The 24676-nt window shown below is 55.5% G+C and overlaps 1 pseudogene; it reads left to right on the top strand.

Moving 5' to 3' along the window:
* The first annotated feature begins 18756 nt into the window (after positions 1-18756).
* Positions 18757-19317, top strand: LOC112922605 (large ribosomal subunit protein eL15-like; annotated as a pseudogene).
* The last annotated feature ends 5359 nt before the right edge of the window (positions 19318-24676 follow it).

Consider the following 24676-nt stretch of genomic DNA (forward strand, 5'->3'; position numbering starts at 1 on the left):
GTGGTCTAGGGAATGGATGGTTGGGTGTGTGTGTGGGTATGTGGGTGGCCTGCTTGGGCTGGTGGTTGGATGAACACATGGATGATGGGTGAGTGGATGGATGATTGCTGGCTGGCTGGGTGGTGGCTGGCCAGGTGTGAGGGTAGGTGGATGAATAGTTGGGTGGGCGATTAGGCAGGTGAATGGTAGAGAGATTGGTGGGTAAATGAATGTGCGTGTGTGGGTTTGTATTTCAGTGGGCAAGTGGGTGAATAGGTGGACTGTGGATGGTTTGCTGAGTGAGTTAGTATGTGGGTTGGTGGGTGAGTGAGTGAGTGGAGATGGGTCAATGGTTGGATGGGCACTCAATTAGAAGTAGAGGAAGAGAGGAGGGGCCAGGCACCTGTGCTTATTGATGAGTGTCTAGATTGGTAAGTGGGTACCTGGGTGATTAGGTGCGTTTCTGGTTGAGTTTAGCAGGTGGATGAGTGGGTGGATGGTGTGCACAGTGGATGGAGACCCAAGGATGCTTGCTCCCCAGAGCTTTTCCAAACGCCCATGATCAGGGAGCCTTCCTTGGCCGCCTCCACGCCAGGGCAGAGGCCACTAGGAGGACGTGGGGTTGTTGCTTCATTCATTTGTTGAACTCGGAGGAAATATTTGGAAACAAAATCACAAGGGAGAGTTGCCAGCTGCAGTAATCTGCCTGTGGGGCCCTTGGAGGACGCAGAGCCAATCACGACAGAACTTGTGGCCCTGGGGTGCCGCTGTAGGGGTGGGTGGAACAGAAGGTGTGGGGACCAGCAGGTGCGGGTGGAAGCAAGGAATCAGGTAATGTTCCAATTGCTGGTAGGGGGTCTGGGTCAGGAGCTGGTTGGGTCTGGGGCTCTGGTCTGGGCCAGGGAGGGGTCCGGCAGCTGGGGGAACCGGGCTTGCCCAGGGTAAGGGAGGGCTTCCTGGAGGAGGAGGGGCTGGGTATCTATGTAAATGGAGGGCTGTGGATTGGGGGTAGGAGGAGCTTGTGTACTATCTGCCCTCCACCCCTGTGTGTCTCAGCCAGAGGGCCACGTGGACATGGATCCAGTACGAGTGGGACCAGGGGAGAAGCAGGGTAGGCACCAGGACTGGCCACCTGCGGCCTCACTGGGAGCACAGACCATGAGGTTCTCTCCTTGTAGGAGCATCCCCAACACACAGGGACATTTGCAAACCATGCTCCCGCCTGGCTATCCTACCCCTGTCCTGGCCCTGCCTCCCTGGCCTGAAGTCCAGGGTCCTGCCTGATGGCCGGACCTCACCCTGGAGGGGCAGGGAGCCTTCCTTTCCTGGCGTGGGGGTGGGATGGGCCGCCCAGAGAGGAATATTTACAGGTTAAGTGTTCCTCCTTCACCCTCAGCAGGCAGATGACCTGGCACCAGCGCTAGTCTGTGCCTGGGGACATGCTTAGAACCGGCCATGTCATCAACTGCTCAGGTCAGTGGTTGTAGAGAGCATTTATAGGTGCAGCCCCCTCACCCTGCTGTATAGCCATGTGGGGGGGCGTCATGCCCCGCCGACTGCGTCTTCTGGGCCCTGGGGCTGCTGCTCCCCCTGCCAGCAACCGGGCCACACCAGGCCCCGAAGTCTCTGCCCTGAACCACTTCCTCCGGCTAAAAAAGCTAGATTTTTCTGCTATTTGTGCTGCTTTTAATCCATAGGAAGTGAATTTTCCATTCATATATTAGTTTATTTTATATTTTCAAATTGATTCGACTATACATTGATTTCCTGTTGTGGGTATTGTGTCCCGAGCGGGGATTACGCGTGTAGAAGTGGGGGCTCGTGGCGCATAAAGGTCGCTCTGCGCTGGAGAGCTCTTATCTTGAAAAGGGAGAGTCCAATTTTATTGAAACAGCTAAAATCCCACTTAATTGAATTTTTTTTCCTCTAAGATGTACAAGCTTAGAGACTTTTGCTTTCCAATTCAACTCAGACTCTGTGGTGTTTAAATTTCCAAACCCATAAAGACCTTTATGAAAAAGACCCTGCGAATATCGTATTTCTGAGCCGGCGCCCTGCCGCGCAGCACCAGGTGGGAGCGGTGATCACAATATCAATATTCTGTAGAACATCTTTGCATCGCGCGCCTTTCATGCCTATTTAACGCAGCCCCGAGGAAAAGGCTCCTGCCGGGCTCCCCTGCTGCCCTGCCCTCAAAGGCCTGGACAGCCTGCCAAGGAGCCCAGTGGCTGGGCTGGGTCGCTCCTAGCCCCAGACTGAGTCAGAGAGGGGCATCTGACAGATGCTGGTCTCCCCATGTCTCAAAGCACCTGCCCCATGCTGCTGGCTCTCCGTGCTCCCTCTTCGCCCTTCCTGGGCTCTGCAAGCGGGCACTGGCCTCACGCACACATCCTAGCAGTGGCCTGGCCATGATATCTTCATCCCTCTAGGAGTGGCCCTGGCGTCGAGCTCGCTGCCCATCTCCCCTGGCCTTCTGCCACTTTCAGGGAGGAGAAAGGAAGATGAACAGTCTAACAGCATGCTGTGTGACTTGCAGGCCAAGTTGTTTGGAGGGCAGCCTCTTTCCCCCAAGCCTGGCCACCAGGGCTGGTCACACCTGGGGCATGTGTGCAGTGAGGAGGTATGTGGGCCCTGGGGGCCTGGCAAGGACCCTTCTGCACCTGCTGCCCTCCCATCCTGCCCTGGAGCCCCTCTGCTTCCAGCCACTGGTGGGTGCTGCAGATGGGTGCTGGGGCATCTACTGGGTGAGTCTGGGGGAGCTCTGTCTAGAGGTGTCTCCTGGGTGAGTCTGGGGGACCCTCTGTCTGGAGGCATCTGCTGGGTGAGTCTGGGGGACCCTCTGGAGGTGTCTCCTGGGAGAGTGGGGAACCTACTCTTCTGAGGAGGCCACCCCCTCGAACCTGTTCTCATTCCTGGCTACCTGCGGCCCAGCCTGGGACCACTTGCGTGAGCTGACTGAGCTCAGTCTCCCACACGCTCTGCTCAGATAGCCTGTGCCTTCCCACCAGATGCCTTTGTCCTGCTCAGACCACATTTGACCCTCCTGTGTCCCCTGCTGACCCCCACCCACCTCTACCAAATTGGGCCTGAGCACCTGGGGCCCAGAGAAGCTCCCATCTGGCTTTGGAGTTCTAGAAGCTCAGCGCAGCCTTGCCCCTCGGGGGCGTCTCCATTCCCCCCTGGGTTCCCAGTCCCAGTGCTGCTGGACCCGGGCAGGGGAGGAGTGGCGCTGGCGCCAGAGCAGGAGGGGCCTAGGCTTGCCTCACCTGCCAGCCTCAGTATCTCCATCAGTACAGAGCCCTGCACTGCAGTGTCCTCCCCACAGGGCTGGCGATCTGAAGTCCAGCTCGGGTGGAGAGGCTCTGGGCTGGCAGCCCTGGGACCTCCCCTCAGGGCCATGGACTTGGGAGCTGACCCCTGGTTGCTGCAGGCGCCCCGACTGTGTGCTGGCTGGACCTGCCTATGCTCTGCACGGCCTTCAGGTGGGGCCTGGACTGTGCGTGCCGGTGTCCTGGGGGCAGCCCAGCTGCCCCAGGAGCCTGGCAGGCTGTGGGCCTCTCCCGGAGCCGCGGTGGCAGGGCGCACGCTTGGCCGACTGTTATCTGCTGCCTCTTCACGCACAGCTACTCCAGCGACAGTTGAACAGCGCTCCGGAACGGGGCTACTCTGTATCTCTATCCCGTGAAATGGCTAATGGTGATAAGGAGAGGAAAAACAAAGCGGTCCTCGGGCCTCACGATGCCCCCGCCCACCCGGCTCCTTAGCACTCACTGGCGCTGCTGCCCGTAATTATTTCCTCAGCTCACTGGAGCTTCCAGAGAGTTCTCTGCGCCAGCGATGCTGCTGAGTGCTTGGGATAGTGCTGAGTGGGGATGGTGGTGGGGGGTGCTGGGACCCCACTCCGAGAGGCCCAGGGTTGGGTCAAGGCACAGCCAGAGTCCTGGGTGAGCCCACCGGGTGGGTGTCCACGAGGAGGGCTGCGGCGTCATCTTGGGTGACAGTTGGGGACAGCGTGCTTCAGGGTCTCCAGGTACGCAGAATTCACGCACCTTACCTTCCAGCCCAGCAGAAAGCCACAGGACCAGAGATGCCCAGGGTGGAGACGCCCGCCACCTAGTGAGGCCTGGGCAGTGTGCACCTGGCAGGACACTGGGGATGGTCTGGACTTTCATCTCTCTTAGCCACATGTTCCAGGTGAGTCCCATTCATTCCTGCCACAGATGCCTCCATGGTGACCTCGGGGACCCTGCCTGAGATGCCACCGGTATTAGGGGAGAGGGGACGGTCACACAGGCAGAGTGGCCACTCCCAGGGCTGGGGGAGCTCGGAGCTAGTAGTCAGCTCAGGGTCACTCCTGGGTAGGCAGGCTTCCTGGGCAGGTAGCCCTGGGCCTGGCCGTCCATGGGTGGCAAGCCCCAGGTTGCCTCTTCTGCTCTTCTTGTTCTCTCCAAAACTCACTTCTGGGGAATTTCCTCCTACCGCCCCTGGGAGCTCCCTCAGGTGCATAGCTGTCCTGTGCTGCGGGGGACCCGGTGCTGCGCCTTTTCTGGGGTTCCCTGTCCAGCCACCCCCTCCCAAGGCTGAGTTTCTACGGGAAAAGCCTTAGATTCTGGTGGGTGCCTGTTCCTGGCCTTTGCCCCCATAGGGAGGGTGCCCCCCCAGCGCAGCCCCATGCCTTGGAGAAGGTGAGGTGCACCTGGGGAGCACAGGGACCCCTTAGGCCTCTCTAGCCAAAGGCCTCACGGGTGAGGTTAGTCAGCTGCCTGGCAGGGCCAGTGAGAGTGGAGGGAGCCCTGGCTCTGCCCTCCACTCGATGGCGGGGAGTTTGGGGAAGGGAAGCAGAGCCTGTTGGCTCCTATAGTGAGAGGCCTAGGAAGACCCTGGCCCTCTCCTCCACCTCTGCCTCTCAGACTCCTGTTTGGGGCCCCCACCCCTACCCTGCTCCCCACACCTCCAATCTCATCTGATCATGACAGTTGGGTGCTCCCCTGAGGTGAGGGGCAGTGTGCCCCCAAGCAGCATCCTGAGGGCAGAAGGGTCCCACAAGAAGACAGGGAGTAATGACCACGAGGGCTGCTGGCCACAGGCCTGCAGTGCAGGAGGCGGATGTGGGCTCTGGTCTCTCTCCCTGCACAGCGCTGGGGTGGGGCGGCTGCAGGGTGCAGTGCATCCAGCAGGGGCAGTACGGGGGGCAGCCACGCAGAGCCCCGGCCCTGCCTGCCCAAGCTTTACCCTCTTGGGGAACAAGTGGAGGCCCCACCGGCCAGGTGGCCAGAGTGCATTTTAATAGTGGAGCGCGATTCCAGAGCAGTGGGAAGAGAAAGGGAGAAGCCTATGAATTATTACAAACGCACTCAATCTCCGCGGCCGCTCGGCCAGCCCAGCCTGGAAAGCCTTTTCTTCTCGTGTTTAAGTTAGCGTGGAAGATGAAATAGTCACAGAGACGCACTGGCCACTCGAACCTGTTATTGCTGGCTGTGAGTGCCTATAAATACTTTTCTGATTTATAACCTCACTCTGCTTTATAAATGGAAAACCAGAAATGCCTTCAAGAGTAGCTTTCGAAGCCCGCGCTTCTCAGCGTGTCCACTCACGGAGGTGAATGCCAACACCCGGGACACGCCCTCCACCTTCCCCCCGCCACACCCCCCCCCACAACCCGTGGGCACCAGGCCCGCATCTGGGCCTGGGGCAAGTTTGGATTCTGTGTGTGTTGGCCCAGGAGGATGGGGTTCCGGGTGTGGGGTGTTCAGGGCTGGAAGTGGGGTGGATGGGTCACTTTGTTGGGGCAGTGATGGAATTCAGGGACGCACCCTATGTTTTGGGGAAAAGGGAGGTGCAAAAACATCTCTGCACTCCAGAGGAGAAGCTAATGTCCAAGCCCCCAGCCCCCTAGTCTATCCCTGCTTCCCAACACCCCTGATTGCTGTCTGTGGATAACAGGGTGTTCACACCCAGCAGCCCCACCGTGGCACTCACCTGGGCCAACTGGCCTTGAAAGATGGGCAGTGAGCCAGCAGGGATTGCTCAGGAAACATTAGCCACTGACTGCAAATACTACAGGAACCTGGTGTTATTGGGAAACCGAGTCTCACGAAGGCTAAGCCAGTTGTCCCAAGACCCGCAGGGACTTTGAGGGGGCAGGCACTTGCACCAGGACATGGAGGGCACAGTAGTTCCCTCATGCCGACCAGGGCAGGGCCAGCAGCCCCTGGGGTGTCCTGATGTTGTGGCAGTGCCCAAAACCACGTAGCCCCTCCCCCAAGGGCATTCTTCACCCCATCCAGGATTTGCAGGAAACCATGTTTGGGGTTAAAGAAAAGGCGTTGAATGAAGCACTCAGTGTTGGATTTGCTCTGTGAATTTTTGAATCATTTAGAATATGAGCTTCTTGATGAAAAGCACGATTTTGTGTTATGAACCAGAAAGTCATGGGCGATCAGACCAGGGAGAAGGGCTGAGGCACCTCGGTGATGTCCTCGCTGATGACACTGCTGCTTCTGAATGAGCACACAGGCCATCCACCCTGGAGAGCCCCGGTGTGCTGTTCCCTGTTGGCACTCAGGCCCGCCCCCAGCCTCCCCACATCTGCTAAGGAACACAAGGGACGGGCAGCCCAGGAGATGGGCGTGTTTGGTCCTGGACACAATATCCAAAAAATGGGCTCAACCTTGGCCACAGGGGGCTGAGCCCTGCTGCCCACTGTCTGAGCCCTGAGGCCACTCTGCTCCCACAATGAATCCCCATCCCCACACACCCGGCACCACACACACACACACACACACACACACACACACACACACGACTTCTGGAGATGTTTATTGAACAGGAAGTGAGATTGTGACCACCTAGTCAGACGGAATACTCAGCGACGAGGGTAGGTTGGCCAAAAGGAACCATTCCCTGGCCTCGGTCCATTGGGAAAAGCAGCCGCCGCGGAAGCAGACCCGGGGCAGGCCCCACCAGCAGCACTGGCAGCCCCAAGAGGAACCCTGGGAGCGCCAGCCCTGTAGGGGCATCATGGGGCCACACGCCCCAAGTAAATCCTCCGGAGGCAAGGGTCCCTGCCGCCCCCGCCCCCCGCCCCAGCCCTCACCCTCACCACCCACTTTCCGTGGCCAGAGCAGCACCGATCATGTGCTAGGATTGCTGGCCCGGCCCATAGGAGACCTGCGTGCCCGCGGGGACAGTCTGGCAGGCCACGGGGTGGCTGAGACCTCAGCATCTGGGCTGCTCCGGCCTGGCGCTGGGGTCAGCGATCTAGTACAGAGTGCGGTGGCCGTCTGCGCACCCACGTTCCCAGATGGCTAGAGGCTCGGGGCCATTTTCACACCCAGGCATCTCCTGTGCACGATGAAGGGGGCCATAAAAATGGACTTCTGTTTGTTACACCTGGTTCTTCCAGAGCCGCCAACTGCCCCAGCTGCCCGTGGCCATCAGCATGGGGTGGGGGTTGGGGGGTTGCGGCTGGACCCTAGGATCAGCAGGCTGGAGGAGGTGAGTGTATGACCAGCCACATCTGCTTTCCAGGGTCACCTGCTTGTCCTGTGGCAGCATTGTCCGCAGAACATGGGGAAGTGTATTTGACCAAGGCCCATCCACCCAGAGACAGGTGTCAGGCAAGGGCCCCTCATTTCAGCCAGAGTCAGCAAAACACAGGCGGGTTCCAGAGCAATGCTGCCCATGGGCTCAGCGGGGAGGGTCTGGTGCTGGGAACAGGGCCCACCTGGTGCCGCCCCAGGATGGGGTAGGCAGCTGGAGAAGCTTGCCTGGAGGGCCCACTGGCCAGATGCTGACATGGTGGACACCCCAGTCTCTAGGGCTCCCAGAGGGGACCCAGGGGTCTCACCTGGCCTTGGAAGGGAGGGGAGAGGAGGGGAGGGGAGGGGACCTGAGCTGCCGGCCATCTGGAAACACGGGCGCCCAGGTTGCTGCCACACTGTACTGGAACCCTGACAGCAACTCTGGGCCAGAGAAGCCCCCATGGCCACCAGCTGGTAGATGCATGAAACATCTGGTCCACGTGTGCAAGAGTGGCATGCCGCAGTGAAAAGAGTGAGCCATATCACACCTGCAGTGTGGACAAACCTCGGAGGCAGCAGTCCTGAGAGACACTCCAGACACAAAGGCTCCTTCTCTGTGGTGTCCAACGATAGAGACAGAAGCAGAGGGGCAGCTGCCTCAGGACTGGCAAGGAGTGACTACTGGTGGGTGGGGGTAGAAGAGGTTGGGGTGGGGTGGAGGTCGGGGTGGTACAACCTTGCAAAGGGGCTCAGTGCCCCTGAAATGCACAGTTTAAGATGGTTAATTTTAGTTTATGTGAGTTTCACTTGAATCACAAAATAAATAAGTAAAATAAATGACTTGGACTGGAGACGATGGGAATAGGAAGTGAGCTGACAGGGAGGGAAGGTGGACAAGCCAACATCACTGTGAGGGCACTGAGGCACACTTGGGCTCCCACAGGTTTGCATGAGGCTCTTTGGGCATTTGCTCTGGTCTCATGTGCCTCTCAAGAGGCAGGGCCCCAGGCTGGGGCCACTGGCTAGGGAGGCCAGGCCAGTCTGGGGCTGCCCCATGGGGCTCTGGGTGCCCTCTGTGGTCTGGACCCCCTTGGAGGAGGTGGCCTCTGGGGGGCAGACCCCCGGCCCAGCCACATTCCCAAGCACCACTCCCAGCTGACCATTTGTCACACGCATGGAAGACACAGTCGGGGCCTCAGTGCCCTGGACCCTGGCCTGGGAAGCTGAAGCACAGCTGCTCAGAGTCAGGAGACTGGTGTCCACACTGCAAACGCAAAGATCCCCGGTGTCTGGGGTGGTGCCTTCGGTGCTTTGCAGGGCGCAGTTGGACCTCAGGGTTACTGGCTTCAGGAAAATCCATAGGGGGGGCCCAAGTCAATCTGGGTTGTGGGAGCCAGGCTGCGTGGCTGTCTTCCTGTCCCTGGTGGGGGGACACGGGGTGGGGAGGCTTCCAGGACCCTGGGGCGGCCCCACAACCACCATGACGCCCACTAGGGTCCTGGCAGTGGTGTCGCCTCCCTGGTCATGGACCTGCCCTTGAGCCCACGTCTGCCCCTCCTCCTCCTCATCGTCACTGCAGGGACAGTGTGGTCCCTTCCTTCTGGGTCTTGGGGCTGAGGACAGATGCCCCAGCCCTCAACCCGTGAAGGATGCCTTGCAGTGATGGCCAGGAGCAGGACTGGGAGGCTTGGGGCCACCAGGCAGTGACCTGCTCAGGGGGTTTCCTCCTCTGATAAATGTAGGTTAGTGTATGTTCCCTCCTTGCAGTGGTTCCAATGGCTAAAGGGGGGGCATGAGTTGGATGGAGGGCACATGTGCGTGTGCTCACCTCTGTGGCAGCGTGGGGAGAGCCAGGACCCCAACAGCGGGTCAGGCCTGGGCTGGGTGTCATGACCCAGGGGGTGGATGCAGGGGATTTGAGGCAGCGGAGCCAGGCCCTGTGTCCGCGTCGCCCGCCCGCCCACCGCGCTCTGTGGGGACGCCTGTGAGGTAATGGCCCGCACTGAAGCCTTCCTGGGCCCCGTGGCCACACGGCCCTCCCCGGGGTCCGCGCCGCGTGATGGAGCTCTGACGGGAGTAACCCGGGCTGAGCTAATCGAAGCTGAAAAGGCGGAATCAGCGCGCGTCGGATCCTCTTGCCGCCTTCATCAATCCAGCTAACTGGGTTTGAGCGCGCGCGGGGCAAATGTTCTGCAAAGGGAATTAATATGTAAGACATCTGAGGCCTGGCGCGGCCGTGGGTCCTCCGGCGGGCGCGGGGCTGGGCGGCCAAGGACCCGACCCCGGCCTGGGGAGGCGGCCGCCCACCCTGCCCGCCCCACCCTCAATTCAATTAGGAGGGGGCTGCTGCATATGCAGGCGGCGCGGAGGAGGGAGGGAGCGGGACAAAGGCGTGCGCGTTTACCCCATCATAAGCTTCATTTGGAGGAGGTTTGAAAACAATTCCCCGTCACATTTGTCCCTGTCAGATCACATTATTCACAAATGAAGTTCACAAAGTATCAATTCAATTTCAATGAGCGCCGCTGCAGGGCTCGGCGGGGTCTGGCCCAGCCCGCAGGGGGGGGCGGCTGCGGACACCGAGGCCGTCAGAGGTAATCAAAGGGAGGCGGCCACGCTAGCACTTTCCATTTCACCCCTTTTGTGCACATCTGTTCCTGGATAATCCCATTTTCTACACTTCCAAATCACTGAAGACGGCCACGGAGGGGTGGGGCCCGCGGGAGGGGGTGGCACGTCCAGTGGAGCCCGGCAGAGGCAGGGGTGGTGGCCAGGGAGCCTGCCTGGGGCCCTGCCCTCTGGGTCCAGGCCTAGCACTGCCTCAGGTTGCCTCGCAGCTGGACCCCTGTGCCCCCCTCCTCCCCCAGTCTGCAGCCTGGGGCACATTTCTGGAGCCCACCAGCTTCGGGGCCTGGGCCTCTCCCCATGCTCTCACAGCTCAGAAGGCCTCCGGAGCATCCAAGCATCCTGCCCACCCCACCACCACACTGTCTCCACCCCCAGGGCCCCCTCCCCTCCTGCCTAAGGCCGGTCTGGGCCCCTCCTTGGTTTGGGCTAGAGGCTGGGGCACTCAGCTCACCCTGAGGGGCCCTGAGGCAGGTCTCAGGCTTCTCCTGGCCATCCAGGGGCTAAGGCATCTTGCCCACCGCAGCACGGACCCACCCCTAATGGCACATGGCAGAGTAAAACTTCCCTCTGTCCAAACCTCTCCCCTCTGTTCTGTAGCGTCCTGCTTCGCCCCAGACTTCTTCCGGCCTCTGGACCCGGACAACCCAACACCAGGCCCTCCTCCTGCCTCACAGCCTCTGAGGAGGTGGGGGGCACAGGGCGATGGACGGTCCCTGGTCACACTGGTCTGGGCTCACAGCATCCACATGTCAGGTCAGACTTTGCCCTTTCGCAGCCCTCCAAGCCAAAACGAAGTGCAGTCAGGGAGGCAAGCTCCTCTGCCCCGTATGACCAGGCCTGGGGCTCCCCACTTGTGGGCTGAATGATCAGCCCCTTTCTGGTCTGGGCCTCGCAAAGATTGCTGACCCCAATGAGTCCTAGAGGGCTATGGAAGCAGGTGTCAGAAGTCTGGGGGCAGAGTGGGTGGCTGGGGCCAAGCTGTCATCCTCTTGACGGCCTCTGGGGCAGGATGCACACGGTGGGGCTGCCCTGGGGCTTCTGGCTGGAGGCTATACCTCAGACCCTGAGCTCAGGGAGGAAGAAGGAACTATGGCACACCCTGGTATACTGTCTTGGGCATCAGGGGTGTGGCTCCCTGGGCTCTCCAGAGTGCACTGCCCCAGGCTCACACCTGCAGCTGGGGTGCATCCAAGAACACAAGGCAGGCCTGCAGGTGGGCTGTGCATATCGGGGTGCACACATGTGTACACGCGGTGGGTCTGAGGTCTTGTGCTGTTGGGACCCAAGCACCCTAGTAGGGCTGGCTGCACCATTTTTGCTCTCTCTGCAGTAGACATTAGCCTCCTGCCAGCTTCCTGCTTTAGGATCCGCTGGCACCACCGCTTTACACGTGCGGTTCCAAGACCCTGCCAGCAGGGATGGGGTCAGGCTGCCTGCGGATGTGGGCCTCCAAGGGGTGTGGGGAGCACCCATACCTGAGCCACTGTCGCCCCGTGATGAGGCCGGGCTTCCGAAATGGAAGAAAATAGCCATTTCATAACAATTGTTTGCATTTTTAAATGAATAAACTTAATTTTTTAGAGCAGTTTTAGGGTGAGGGCAACACTGAAAGGGAGGTGCAGAGGTTTCCCATATGTCCCCATCCCCCCCAACCCACACCCGCACCAGAGTGGGGCATCTGTGATGGAGATGCGTCATCACCCTGAGGCCACAGACAGTGTCAGGGTCACCCCCTGGGGGTGCACGCTCTGTGGGTTTGGGCGAGCGCATCCTGACAGGTGCCCACTCCCGCAGTATCCCACGGCGTGGCATCACGGCCCCCAAAGCCCCTGTCTTCCACCTGTTTACCCCGCCCCCCGCCCCAGCCCCGACCACTGCTGACCCTGTCACTGTCCCCACAGGTCTGCCTTTTCCAGAAGGTCCCATGGCTGGAATCAGAGGGCTTCTTTCCCTTAGGGATACACTCTTCAGGTTCCTCTGTGTCTTTTCACGGCTCGATAGCTTGTTTCTCGTTAGCATGAGTAATACTCCATTGTCTGGGCGGAGCACACTTAGTTTATCCGCTCACTTGCTGGAGGACATACTGGTTGTTTTCAGGTTTGGCAATTACGAACAAAACTGCTATAAACATCTGCGTGCAGGAGTCTGTGTGGATGTAGGGATTTCGTTAATTTGGGTGAACGCCAAGGCGTGTGACGACTGGGCCATGTGGTCAGAGTAAGCTTGGTTCTGTAAGAGAGACCTGTCTCCCAGTGTCCCTGTCCACTGATGAGGCCAGGCCTTGGAAACAGGAGAAATGGCATTTCATAGTGTTTGCAGCAAAAGCCAAGCTATCTCTTAGCTGCCTCAACTGGATGCCTTGCCACACTCTAAGCCCCCAGGAGATGCTGAAACCACCCATACCCAGGCTGGCTCTTGAGAAATGAGCCCAGCTTGTCTGCTCTGAGCAGGTGTGGATGTGCGTTGAGCCTGGGGGTGCAGCAGCGGGCTTCCCCGACCCCGAGGGTCCCATCAGGGGCAGGAAGCCTGAGGAGGAGAGGTGCCAGGGTCTGCAGTGGTCCTCCTGTTCATGGTCTTGGCAGGACCCTACGTGCTCTCTGTAAGGCTGCAGGTGAGTGAACCCGGGATGGTAGAGGTCCCTGGGGCTCGCTGGCAGGGGTCCCAAAGTTCACAGGCAAGTGAACAGGCCTTCACTGCGCCTCCGTCCCAGGGGGTCTCTGTGGCCTGGCAGGGCAGGTATGACCGGGCAGTGCCAGGAGAGGCCTTGGCCTGGGCAGCTGCCCCCCTGACAATCTGGGCCAGATGGTAACTGGTACTTAGCCCTCCTCATCTGTTGATCCCGAGGCCAGAGCATGTTGTAGAAGGTGATTGTGATGGGATTTTAAGTTAGGGCAGGTGAAACCACAGTGACACAGAGCCAGGTTGGCAGTTTCATTCACCGCTGCAAAGTCACCAAGTCTGGCCACAGCAGGCCCCCAGGCCCAGGACCTCAGGCGGAGGTCATCTTTCCCCACAAACAAAAGGATATTTCTTCCAGCCAGAGGAGCTCACAGCAAAGCCACCCACCCCCTGGTGGCATCCAGCTCTGTGCACATGCTCACACATGTACACACTTGCACATGCATGTAAAGAGCATATGCAAACACGTCCCCACACTGGAGCACATGTGAACGTGTGTGCCCCTGCACATATACGCTCATGCTCCAGGACCATGCAGATGGTGAAGCTTTCCTGTCCTGCCTCAGTGGGACCTCCAGGTGCCTGTGTAGCTGGCTCATAAGTGTTGGGTTCATACCCACAGCACTATGCAGACTCGTACCACCTCCCCCTCCAGACTGGCCGGGTCCTCGTATCCAGGGCTCCCTGGTGGAGGTTCTGAGAGGCCTCCTGGCACACGTGCCTGCCAACACCAAGAACAGTCCATCCTTTTGTCAAATGTCTTCCTCTGCACGTGGCTTCGTGCCTAGCCTGGGGCTCCACAGGGGGCCCTCTGCAGCCTCTGCTGTGGAGCAGAAACCCCACCCAGGGGCAGGGACAGGACAGTCCAGGGATACAACTGAGGTGGGAGGCTCAGCCAAAAGCAGTGGGGACCCCCAGGAGGAGCTGGAAAGGCTGTCTGGGAGCCTTCTTGGAGGAGATAGTCCAGAGCTGACTCCTGTGCTGGCCTTGAAGGGCTAGCTATCCGCAATTGTCCCAGTCCCCAGCTGGGCTGTTTGTGGGGCCTGAAGCCTCCTCTGCTGGGGGCAGGGTCTCGGCTGCTCACCCCCATCCTTGCCCACCGAGTGAGGCACATTCTGGCACATTCTGGAAAGTTGAGCACCTTGGCCCATGAGGCTTGCACTATTGGGTTACCACAAGGCAGTGGGGCTGGTGGGTCCCTAGTGCCTCTGGGCCAAGAAGTATTGCGAGCCCAGGAGCTGTCCGGGCACCAGCCAGGTGTATGGCTCTCAGGGCCTGTGCATCAGCTGGACACCCGGAACATAGAGATGTATCGAATTCAGCTTAGCAACCCAGGCATGAATGCCCGTCCTTTAAAGAGAAACTTATCTGTAATTAAAATCATGCACAAGTTTTAGAAAGAGTCTGTTTACAACTGGGAAGAAAGCTGATTGTGGAAATGAATAGGCCTCCGTTGGGGCTGGGAGTGTTTAATTCAGAAATAAATCCCCCCATAGGAGGTGCTTTGCCGGGGCTCTCTTCCCCGGTGCCTCTGGGGGGCTGGCGACAGTGCTACTGTGTGCGGTTGCGGTTGACGCGGACCTTATCGAGCCGCGATCACAGGCACGAGGGCTGGGCCGCAGGCTCCCGGGTGGCTGGAGAGCTCGCCGCAAACCGCGCTCCTCCGCTCGTGAGCAATAAATTAGCCCAGTTAAAATCAGCAGGACGCGTGCATTCAAAGTTTATGCTTCCCTGTGAGCAGATGGTGGCTTCGGCATGTGCAGAGCAGGTGGCATCAATCACCAGCCTCGGAGTTTAGGGGACGGTGACACCGGTCCTCACGGAAGAGCCGCCGCCTGGACGTGGTGGCAATGAGAACGTGATTTATGCAGCCAGGGGGCTGGCCGCCGCGGCCCTGGTGATTTAGGAGGATTGTACTGGCTGCCGCCTGTTAATTGGGGGAGCGGCTGGTGGATAATTTGGGGCACCTGCCCGCGGAGCCTGGTCCAGACCACATTTGCATAATCCTTCCCACTAGTCTTGTCCCAGTAGACAACCGGACAGGACCGACTGTTTTTCTGGGTATTGGCTGCAATTAAGAGCATGACTATGAGCTTGAAGGCATGTGGCTTCCAGGCGAGAGCACTTGCTGGGTCTTGTTGGTGCCCTGGGGCAGGCAGGAATCTTCTTCCTTCTGCCACCGCCACTCTGATGACGAAGAGCCTTTGCCGAGACCCCTCAACATGAAACAAGCCTGCCCAGGAGGCAAGGAAACTTCTGGGATGAGCAGGCTGCCAGTGCACTTGCTTCTGCAGGTGCCAACGCCCCTGACAGGCCACTCAGCCGTGCCTAGAGACCTCTGCCACCTGTCCACTCCATGACCCACTGTGGGCAGGTAGCTTGATGTTGGGGGCCAAATGGAATACAGGGTCACTGCACCATGGAATGGGGGGCCAGAACCCTGCCCCCGTCTCCTGCTCTGGGTTCCTCACCCGTGGGTGTGGGATGAAGCTTTCCTGAGAGCATCTCTGTGTAGGAGAACCTGGTCCCTCCAGTGGGGACACAGAGGCTTGTGCCAATGACCAGGGGACAGCAGGGACCTCAGAGCCGGAGTGGGGGGCATGCAGGTTGGGGAGGCCACATGAGACACAGGGTGGTTCCCCCAGGGAGTCAGCATGGGGCCTGGCCAAGAACCCAACTTGGACAAAGGCCACAGGCTGGACCTGGGTGGTGGGATCCCATGGATAGAAAGGGTGGCGTGAATGGGGCTTCCCTGGGAAGCTAGGGGTCACCAGGGCCTCCATCACTAAGCACATACCAGAGTTGGCTTATACCCCACTAGCTGGGGGCAGCCCCTGCCAAGGTCCTGGCCCTGCCTCGGACCTTGGTTCCTGCTCCCTCAGCTCATGGCTTTCTCCTCTGACTCCCTCTGGCCCTCAGAGCCCCATCCTGCCCATTGCTCAGCTGCCACCGCCCCTCTGCCCCACAAGGAGGGACCAGCCTGCTGCTGCTGATGTCCAGGGGGTCCTCCCCTCTGCTCCAGGGAGCAGTGTGAAGCAGCAAGGTCACCAGGTGGGGGGTGAGGGGGAAGGTGGTGCAGGTGGGAGAGACAGCAAGTGCCCCAGCTTGCTCCTGGCCCTGCCTGAACTTTCCAACACCCCAGCCACATCCAAGGCTCCTCTACTTCGTTTCCCACCATCTGACTCGCTGGGCTCAAAGCTCCCTGAGGAGAGTTACAAATAGCTAGTGTGGGGCTTCCTGTTGCCCAAAACTTAGCAGAGATGGGGGTGGGGTCTGGGCTGACACAGATACACCCTGCAGGGGCCCCAGGGTTGTGGTCTCCTCGGTCCCCTCTGTGCTAGGTGGGGCCCCTGGAGGACAACAGGACTTGGACCCTGACACAGAGGCAGCCAATGGCTCCTGGGTCCACTTCCCGCTTCTCCCCCAGGAAATTGGGCTTTCACCAGTCATGGGAGCGACCTGTGCCTTCCTCCTACCCACAGGCAGTGTGTGGGGCATCTTGACTTCCTCCCAGGAATTACCACAATTGACAGTGGCTGTACTTGTTGATTTTAAGGCCAAGGAGAAAAGCACAGAGTCATATTCATATGAATCAAAGAAGAAAATGTGGGAGATGATCTCTGTGGCCCAGAGGGAGTAAAGGATTTCTTCCATCTTTTTTTTTTTTTTTTTTAAGATTTATTCATTTATTTTTAGAGAGACAGAGAGACGGTGAACATGTGAGTTGGGGGAGGCGGAGCGAGGCAGAGGGAAAAAGCACACTTTCGGCGGAACAAGGAGCCCAACTTGAATTGGGGCTTGATCTCACAACCCTGAGATCATGAGCTGACGCAAAACCAAAGCCAGACGTTTAACCGACTAAGCCAACCAGGCACCCCCCATTTCTTAAATAAGATCTCAGAAGCAGTAACCACCGAGGACACAGACCCCAAGCCATGGTGAGGTGGGCTCTTCATAGAGACCTGTGGGAGAGCAGGCACCCCACACCTCTGCAGAGACAAACAACCCAACACAGAAGGAGCAAGGGCAGGAGCTGGCATTCTCAAGGGAGGAAAGGGATGGTCAGCGGCGTGAGGACTCAGGACCACAGCCCTGCCTGACAGCAACATCCAGGTCCAGGACGCACATGGCAAGGGCAACACAAAACATAGTTGTGGGACTCGAGGGCCTGAGGACCAGGAACCCCTCAAAACAGGGCTCCCTGACTTTTTGTTGCTAATCACGATTTTTTGTAAACTGAAAGAGTCCTCATTCACTGTTGTAGCTGTTTATGGCTTCTTACTTTTCTTTGACTTTCCTGTTGAGCCCTGGAAGCTGCCCCTTCTCCAGCTCCCAGGCAGGGTTTAAAGCCCACAGTCTGAGTGCCGGGGGTGCCCGGTGCTGCTGGGGTGGAGTGGCCTCCGGGCCCCGTGGTACACGGTCTAGCAGCTGTGTGTGTGCATGTATATATAAACACACCCACACATAATGAACATTAGTGAGGCAAGTGACCAGATTTGAATATCTGTAGGTTAGATGATATTTTATTATGTTAATTTCCTGACTTTGATGATTATATTGTGGTTAAGAGAATGTCCTTATTTTTAGGAAGAACCACTGAAGTATTTAGAAGGACAACATGTCTGCAACTTACTCTCAAATGACTCAGAGAAGGAGGGGAAAAAAATATATATAAATATATATAAATATTATAAATATAAATATATAAATATAAATATATATATATATATATGACAGAGAGGAAGCAAATTTTTCATCCCAGGTGAAATTAATAATAATAAAAATACTTAAAACTAGTCATATTTTTAATGATATTTTTCAATAGGTCCTGGGTCCTCCATAAACTGATATCTATATGGAAAAAGCTAAAATTGACCCCATGCAAAAAAATCTTCATGGTCTCAGGATAAGAAAATGTCTCTTAAATAGTGCGATATAATGTACTAATTGTAAACAATTTTTAGAAATTCAAAGCTTTTATTCATCAAAAACACCACTCAGACTGCAGGAGAAGATATTTGGACACATGTCATCATCAAATAGCTGTATAATCCAACACATAAAAAATTGTTACAAGCCTACGAGAAAACTTGAATAGGCACTTCACAAAAGTAGACATGATGACCAATAAACCCACAAAAAGTGCTCAATGGGTCATCTGTAAGTGGGAATGGTATATTAAAGCCTCATGAGATAGCACTACACACCTTTCGGGTGGCTGCATAGAAAGACAGGAAACACTAGTGCAAGGATTGGAGCAGAGACATGCTGGTCAATGTTCAACAACTCCTTTCCAGAGTGGAGGGAGCCCTGACTTGCAGTGCTAGCTAATTTCAGTGATGTAAATAATTCTCACATGGCTGATGGCAAGGTGCTGCTTCATGTTGCTATGGGCAGAGCTGAGAAAGATGTGTGCAAGGAGCTCTTGTGAGCCTCTGTGAGCTGGCTCCAGTCACCACTTGGGGGGAGCCAGGATTCCCACACACGGCTAGTCGCTGTGTGAATTGGTATAGGCATGCTGGAAAATGATTTGGCAATATCCACAAAAGCTAAACATATGGCACTCCTCGAAATTCCCCCCTCAGGTGCAACCCCCAACAGAAACACACACATATGTTCACCAAAAGATATGTATAAGAATGTTACTAGCAGTGCTATTTGGAACAGCACCAAACTAGCAAATACCCAGATGGCCACCAACAGTGGAATGTTGTATATCCACACAATGAAATATTCTACAAATGAGATGAATAGCCTACTGCTACATAGAGCACCATGAATGAGTTTCCTGAACACAATGTTGATCAAAGCAGCCAGACACAAAAAGACACTCACTGCATGATTCTTCTATGTGAAATTCCAAACAGGCAAAATGAATTTGTGGAGTTAGGAATCAGGATATGGGCCCTTCCTTCCAGTGGCAGCCATCAGCTCAAAGTAAGCCAAGATGGATGCTTACAAGTACACCTAGGAGCTATGGAGGAAAAAGCAGTTCAATGTAATGCTCTTTCTTTTCAGGATGCACTGTTGGCAGTACCACCAGCTATCTGGGCTTCACAAGGCCCCTGCCCAACCTGGCCCAATAGAGCACACAGACTGGGGTACAAGACCAAGCAAGGTTATGTCATATATTGGATTCATGTTTGTTGCAAACACCTGGTTCCTAAGGGTGCTACTTACAGCAAACCTATCCATCATTGGGTTAACCAGTTTAAGCTTGACCAAAATCTACAGTCTGTTGCAGAGGAGGGAGCTGGATGCCACCGTGTGGCTCTGAGAGTCTTGAATGCTTACTGGGTTGGTGAAGAATCTTTAAGGGAATCCTCATTGATCCATTCCATAAAGCCATCAAAGAAATCTTGACACCCAGTGGATCGCCAAACCAGTCACAAGCACAGGGAGATGCAAGGGCTGACATCTACAGGCCATGAGTTCCACCACTATTGGTGGTTCTTGCCATGCAGCATGGAGAAGATGCAATACTCTCCAGCTCCACCATTACTGCTAATATAAATAATGTTTGTAAAATTCTTACCTAATAAACAATTTAGGACAATCAAAAAAATGAGGCTACTGGGTACCTATGAGGAGAGAACAGAAATGCTTTGGGGGTGGCCCAGGTTGGCTGGTGATATTGTTTTTTCTTGACCTGGAGGGGGACACACAAATTTCATTTTGTGACAATTGGGTGGTAAATTCATATTCTATGTGCTTTTCTGCATGTGTATGAAACTAGATTTTAAAGCATGTGAAAAGTCATGAAGATTTTAATACATCAACAAAGAATCCAAAAAAGAAATTAAGAAAACAATCTCATTTATAATAACATCAACATGAATAAAATACTTAGGAATAAACTTAACCAAGGAAGTGAAAGTTTTATACTTTGGAAATAACAAAGCACTGCTGAAAGAAATTAACAAAGACATATTAGAAAGACATCCCATGTTCATGGATTGGCAGATGCAATATTGTTAATATGATAATATTACCAAAAGCAATCTGCAGATAAAGTGCAGTCTCTATCAAAATCTCAACAAGGCATTTGGTAGAAATAGAAAAATCCATCCTAAAATTTATATGGACTCTCAATAGTCAAAACAATCTTGAGAAGGAAGAACAAGGCAGGAAGATTCAGAGTTCCTAAATTCAAAACTGACTACAAAGCTACACTATCAAAATAGTATGGTTCTGGTGTAGAGACATACAGAAGGAATGTAATAGGGAGCCTAGATATAAACCCTCATATGGTCAAATGACTTTTAGCTAGGGAAAAGGAAAAGACCATCTTCCAACAAACAGTGTTGGGGAAACTGCACATCCCCATGCAAAAGAATGACATCAGAGCCCTACCCTATCTTACACCATACACACAAAAAAACCTCAAAATAGATAAAAAAACCTAAAGCAAGAGCTAAACTATAAAACTGTCAGAGGTAAACATAGGGGGAAAACTTCATGACTTTGGATTTGGCAATGATTTCTTTGATACAACATCAAAAGCACATACAAGAAAAAATAGATACATTGGACTTAATCAAAATAAAAAATCTTGTGTACATCAAAGGACACAACCCACAGAGTGGAGAGGCAGTTGGCAGAGCAAGAGAAAAGATTTGCAAATCATTTACCTGATAAGAGACTAATATCCAGAATATATAGAGAACTCCTAAAACTCCACAACAAAAAACACAAACAGCCTGATTAAAAATGACCATAACACTTGAACAGGCATTTCTTCAAGGACTGTCTACAGATGACCAAGAAGCCATGAAAAGATGCTCACACGACTAAGCATTGGAGAAATGCAAATCAAAACTACAATCAGATACCACCAGCCATTAGGATGGCTATTATCTAACAAAACAAAACACCAAAATACCACATGTTGGCGAAGATGTGGGGAAATGAACCCTGCGCACTGTTGGTGGGAGTGCAAACTGGTGTAGCCACTGTGGAAACAGTATGGAGGATCCTCACAAAATTAAACAGAGAATTACCATACAACCCAGCTATTCCACATCTGGGTATGTCCAGAAGAATTGAAACCAAGGATTGAAGGGATGCCCACACCCCCATGTTCATAGCAGCATTATTCACAACAGTTAAACTGCAGAAGCAAACCAAGTGTTCATGAATGGATGAATGGTAAGCAAAAGGCAATCCATTCATGCAATGGAATGTTATTCAGTCTTAAAAAGGAGGAAATCCTTCCACCCGCCACCATATGGATGAATCTTGAGGACACAATGTTCAGTGAAATGAGTCCGTTGCATAAAGACAAATACTGTGCCATTCTACTCGTACTCAGATTCATAGAGATAGGAACGATAAAGATGGGGCTGGGGGAGGGGAGTGGGGTTAGTGTTTGATGGGGACAGTTTCAGATTCTAGGGATGGATGGCAATGGCTTACGACAATGTGAGTGTACTTGAATGTCACTGAACTATACACATACACAGGGTCAAGATGCTAAGTTGTATGGTATGTGTATGTCACCAGAATAAAGAACCATGAAAACAAACATGAAGAGGGTGTAGTCTGAGTCCAACCAGGAGATAGACACCCCACAGGGTCACACAAGGAGATTTCACATGAAGATTTATTGATGTTGAAAAGGAGTAACTAGGGGCACCTGGGGGGCTCCATTGGTGAAGCGTCTGCCTTCGGCTCAGGTCATGATTGAGCTCAGGTCCCGGGATTGAGCCCCATGCAGGGCTCCCTGCTCAGTGGGCATCTGCTTCTCCCTCTCCCTCTGCTGCTCCCTCTGCTTGTGTTCTTTCCCTCCATCAAATAAGTAGAGAAAATATTTAAAATAAATAAGAGGAAGGGGCTCTGGTCCTCTCGGGCTGAGGGAGGGGCTACTCGGCCCTGGTTTGGCTGGGTCACACCTGGCCTGGGGTCTTAGGACTGGCAGCATTCTGCAACGGGCAGGGAGCAGGTGGTCACCCATGGGCGGGGCCGCAGGTGGGCTGCACAGAGCTTCCAGATGCTGGTGCAGGTGGGGGGATCCTAGTACTGGTTTCCACATTGAGAGGGAGAAAATCTTCCCATCCATGGGGCCACAAAGAACTACAAGATCTGCATGACAGGAAGGGCAACCTGAAGGTCAGCCCAGGGCCTCCTGGTCATCTAGCAGCGTGGCTGCCTCTTAGTCAAAACGATAAGAGTAATGCTTTTGCTCTTGACTTCAGTGATTAGAGAAGTCTGTGTTGAAACATACATTTGAAAACAGGGCTGAAAGTGGGGACATTGGACAGCCCGAGTGGCCCAGTGGTTTAGCACCACCTTCCGCCTGGGGTGTGATCCTGGAGTCCTGGGATCTAGTCCCATGTCGGGCTCCCTGCAAGGAACCTGCTTGTGTCTCTGCCTCTCTGTCTCTCTCTGTTATGAATAAATAAATGAAATCTTAAAAAAAAGAAAGAAAGAAAGAAAGAAAGAAAGAAAGAAAGAAAGAAAGTGGGGACATCATACTTCTAGGTTACAAAAGGCATGGGGTGGGTGGGGGCCAGCCAGATTGCTGTCAGGGCAGACAGCCAGAACCAGTCTCTCTGCTGGCAGGACAGTCAAGGGGGTGTGCAGGGGTAGGGGGCTGTGCACAGGGACCCCCACTTTCAGGGGCTCCAAGCCCGTTTGAAAACTGACTTCAGGCATCTACTGCAAGGACGTGGGCCAAGCACCTGCTCCCAGAGTCCCCTGAGTAGAGCAGCAGGGCAGTGGAGGGCAGAGCTCAGCTGGAGGGGGAGGTGCAGTGGGGGGGGGGCGCTGGGAGGATGGGGAGGGGCTGCCTACCAGGAGGAAGCCCACTCCTGCCCGCTGAATGAAGAGAGTATGCTTGTGACTTGAGGCCCTGGCCCAGCAGCCACCCCCAGCACTGTGCGAAGGGGCCTCCAGGACTCTGGGCACAGCCTCCAACCACTCCATGGCAGCAAGAGGAGCAGGGACCAGCACTCACTGGGCACCACCCGTGGTGCAGGTTTTGGATGAAAAAGACGTCGTGGTTCTGATGCTCTAGGTTTTGGGTGCAGTCCCCTGGCTACTGGGACCACAGACAGATGGAACGTCCCTGCCCTGTGTAGGGCCGAGCCCAACACGGCTGGTGCCGAAGGGGCTGCTGAGAGATTGCTCAGGCACAGACTCCCAGCCCCACCCCTTGGGTACGACAACCTGGTGATGAACAGGGTGCCTGGCTGTCATTTTTCACTGCAGACCAGGGCGGGGAGACCCGCACAGGGTCCAGCAGGGAGGGCTGCTGGCCGTCCATCATGGGGCCACCACCCATGCCCAGCCTGCACCGCCCTCCACTGCAACTCCAGGTGACCTTGTGACCAGGGCAGAGGTGCCTCCAGGTGGGCCAGCTCTGGAGCTGCGGGCTGTGGAGCAGTGGCTGTGGGCTTGGGTGGGGACACTTGCAGCTGTGGCTGTGTGTGACTCATCACTGAGGGACAGGGGGCATGGGGGGCACGGGGGGTGCAGGGGGCTGGCCTCCTGGGGCCCTGACCCTTGCCGGCCTCACCTGACCTCACGTGCACCCTTGGCCTCATGCAGCCCTATAGGAGCCCGGGGAGGTCGTTTCTGCTGCAAACCAGTGCGCAGTAGGGGCTTTGGGGGCCTCAGCCCTCCAGAGCACATTCTGGGACTGGTGTTGAACCCGTGTTAACTTTTAATTTAAAGTCTCTAGGCAAAGCACAATGGACTTTTGACATACAAATATTAAAAATTAAATTTCCCGAGTTCATTATCTGATAATTAGAACCAAATAACATCTTAACTGAGAGGCCAGCCCCACACAGATCAAGTCAGTTCCATTTAAGATTCCATTAGACCAGTGTCGGAGCGGTAAGTAATGGACCATAAAATTTAATTTGGAAATGATCTCGTGCCGTGATGGAGCGATAGCGCTCACAAAGGAGGCGGGCAGCCAGCGGCCGGCCGGGCTGAGGCGAGCCGGCGCAATTCAAAAGGAGCCGCTGCTCTTGCCCAGAAGAACATGTGTTCAGCGCTTTCTTCTCCTTTCTAGGGCCCTGTGGTATTTAAAAGTCAGAATTGACCAGTGTAGCTCCGTGTAATTACAAAGATCCCCTTATCGGAGTCTATTTGCAGGCACAGAAAGAGAAGGCCGACCCGCAGCGTCGCACCGCTCATTTGCATGCGCAGGAATCCACGGCGGCAGTCACTCTGGGCTTCAATGCGCTTGGGCCATCCTGTCCTGTCCTGTCTCCCGGCCACCAGCGCCGCCACCTGCACGGCCCCTGGCCTGGGCCGGGCCTTCGGCAACCCAGTGCTCACGTGGAATGAACGGATAGAACGGTCTAGAGAGAGGGCTCCCCCCACCCTGCTGTGGACGCCCCCCCGGAATGAAATCTTGATTTGTCCAGCGTCCCAGACCCACAACGGCTTCGCCAAATGGGACCCAGGCATATGGGGTCTTGGCCTACCGGCCTTGTCCTCCCAGCCCTCAGCATGCAGGGTGCGGGGCCAGTAGGCGGACCTGCCCCTCCTGCCCTGCCCACCCTCAGGCACCTGCTCGCCCGATTTCACCATAAACACCGCTCGGCTGTCCATTTCCCCACAGGTCCCTCTGTCATAAAGCTGAGTGTGAGTCAGGCAGAGCCTTCTAGAAGGCCCCACTCCAGGAGTACAGAATAGGGAGTCTGGTCACTCCCTAGGCCCTAGAGGGATCCAGGCTGCATCCAGGCTTGGCATAGTGTCATTGAAGATGGACCACAGACAGGGACATGCGATGTGACACTGAGAGCCCTATTGATGGGACAAAATGATGACTACCCCCCCACCCTGTCACCTTGCAGCCTGACTCTGTCCCTGACCTTGGTGACACATGGGCCCTGACCTTGACCCGGTGACAC

This window comes from Vulpes vulpes, chromosome 14 (assembly GCF_048418805.1).
Source record: "Vulpes vulpes isolate BD-2025 chromosome 14, VulVul3, whole genome shotgun sequence".
Classification (NCBI taxonomy): domain Eukaryota; kingdom Metazoa; phylum Chordata; class Mammalia; order Carnivora; family Canidae; genus Vulpes; species Vulpes vulpes.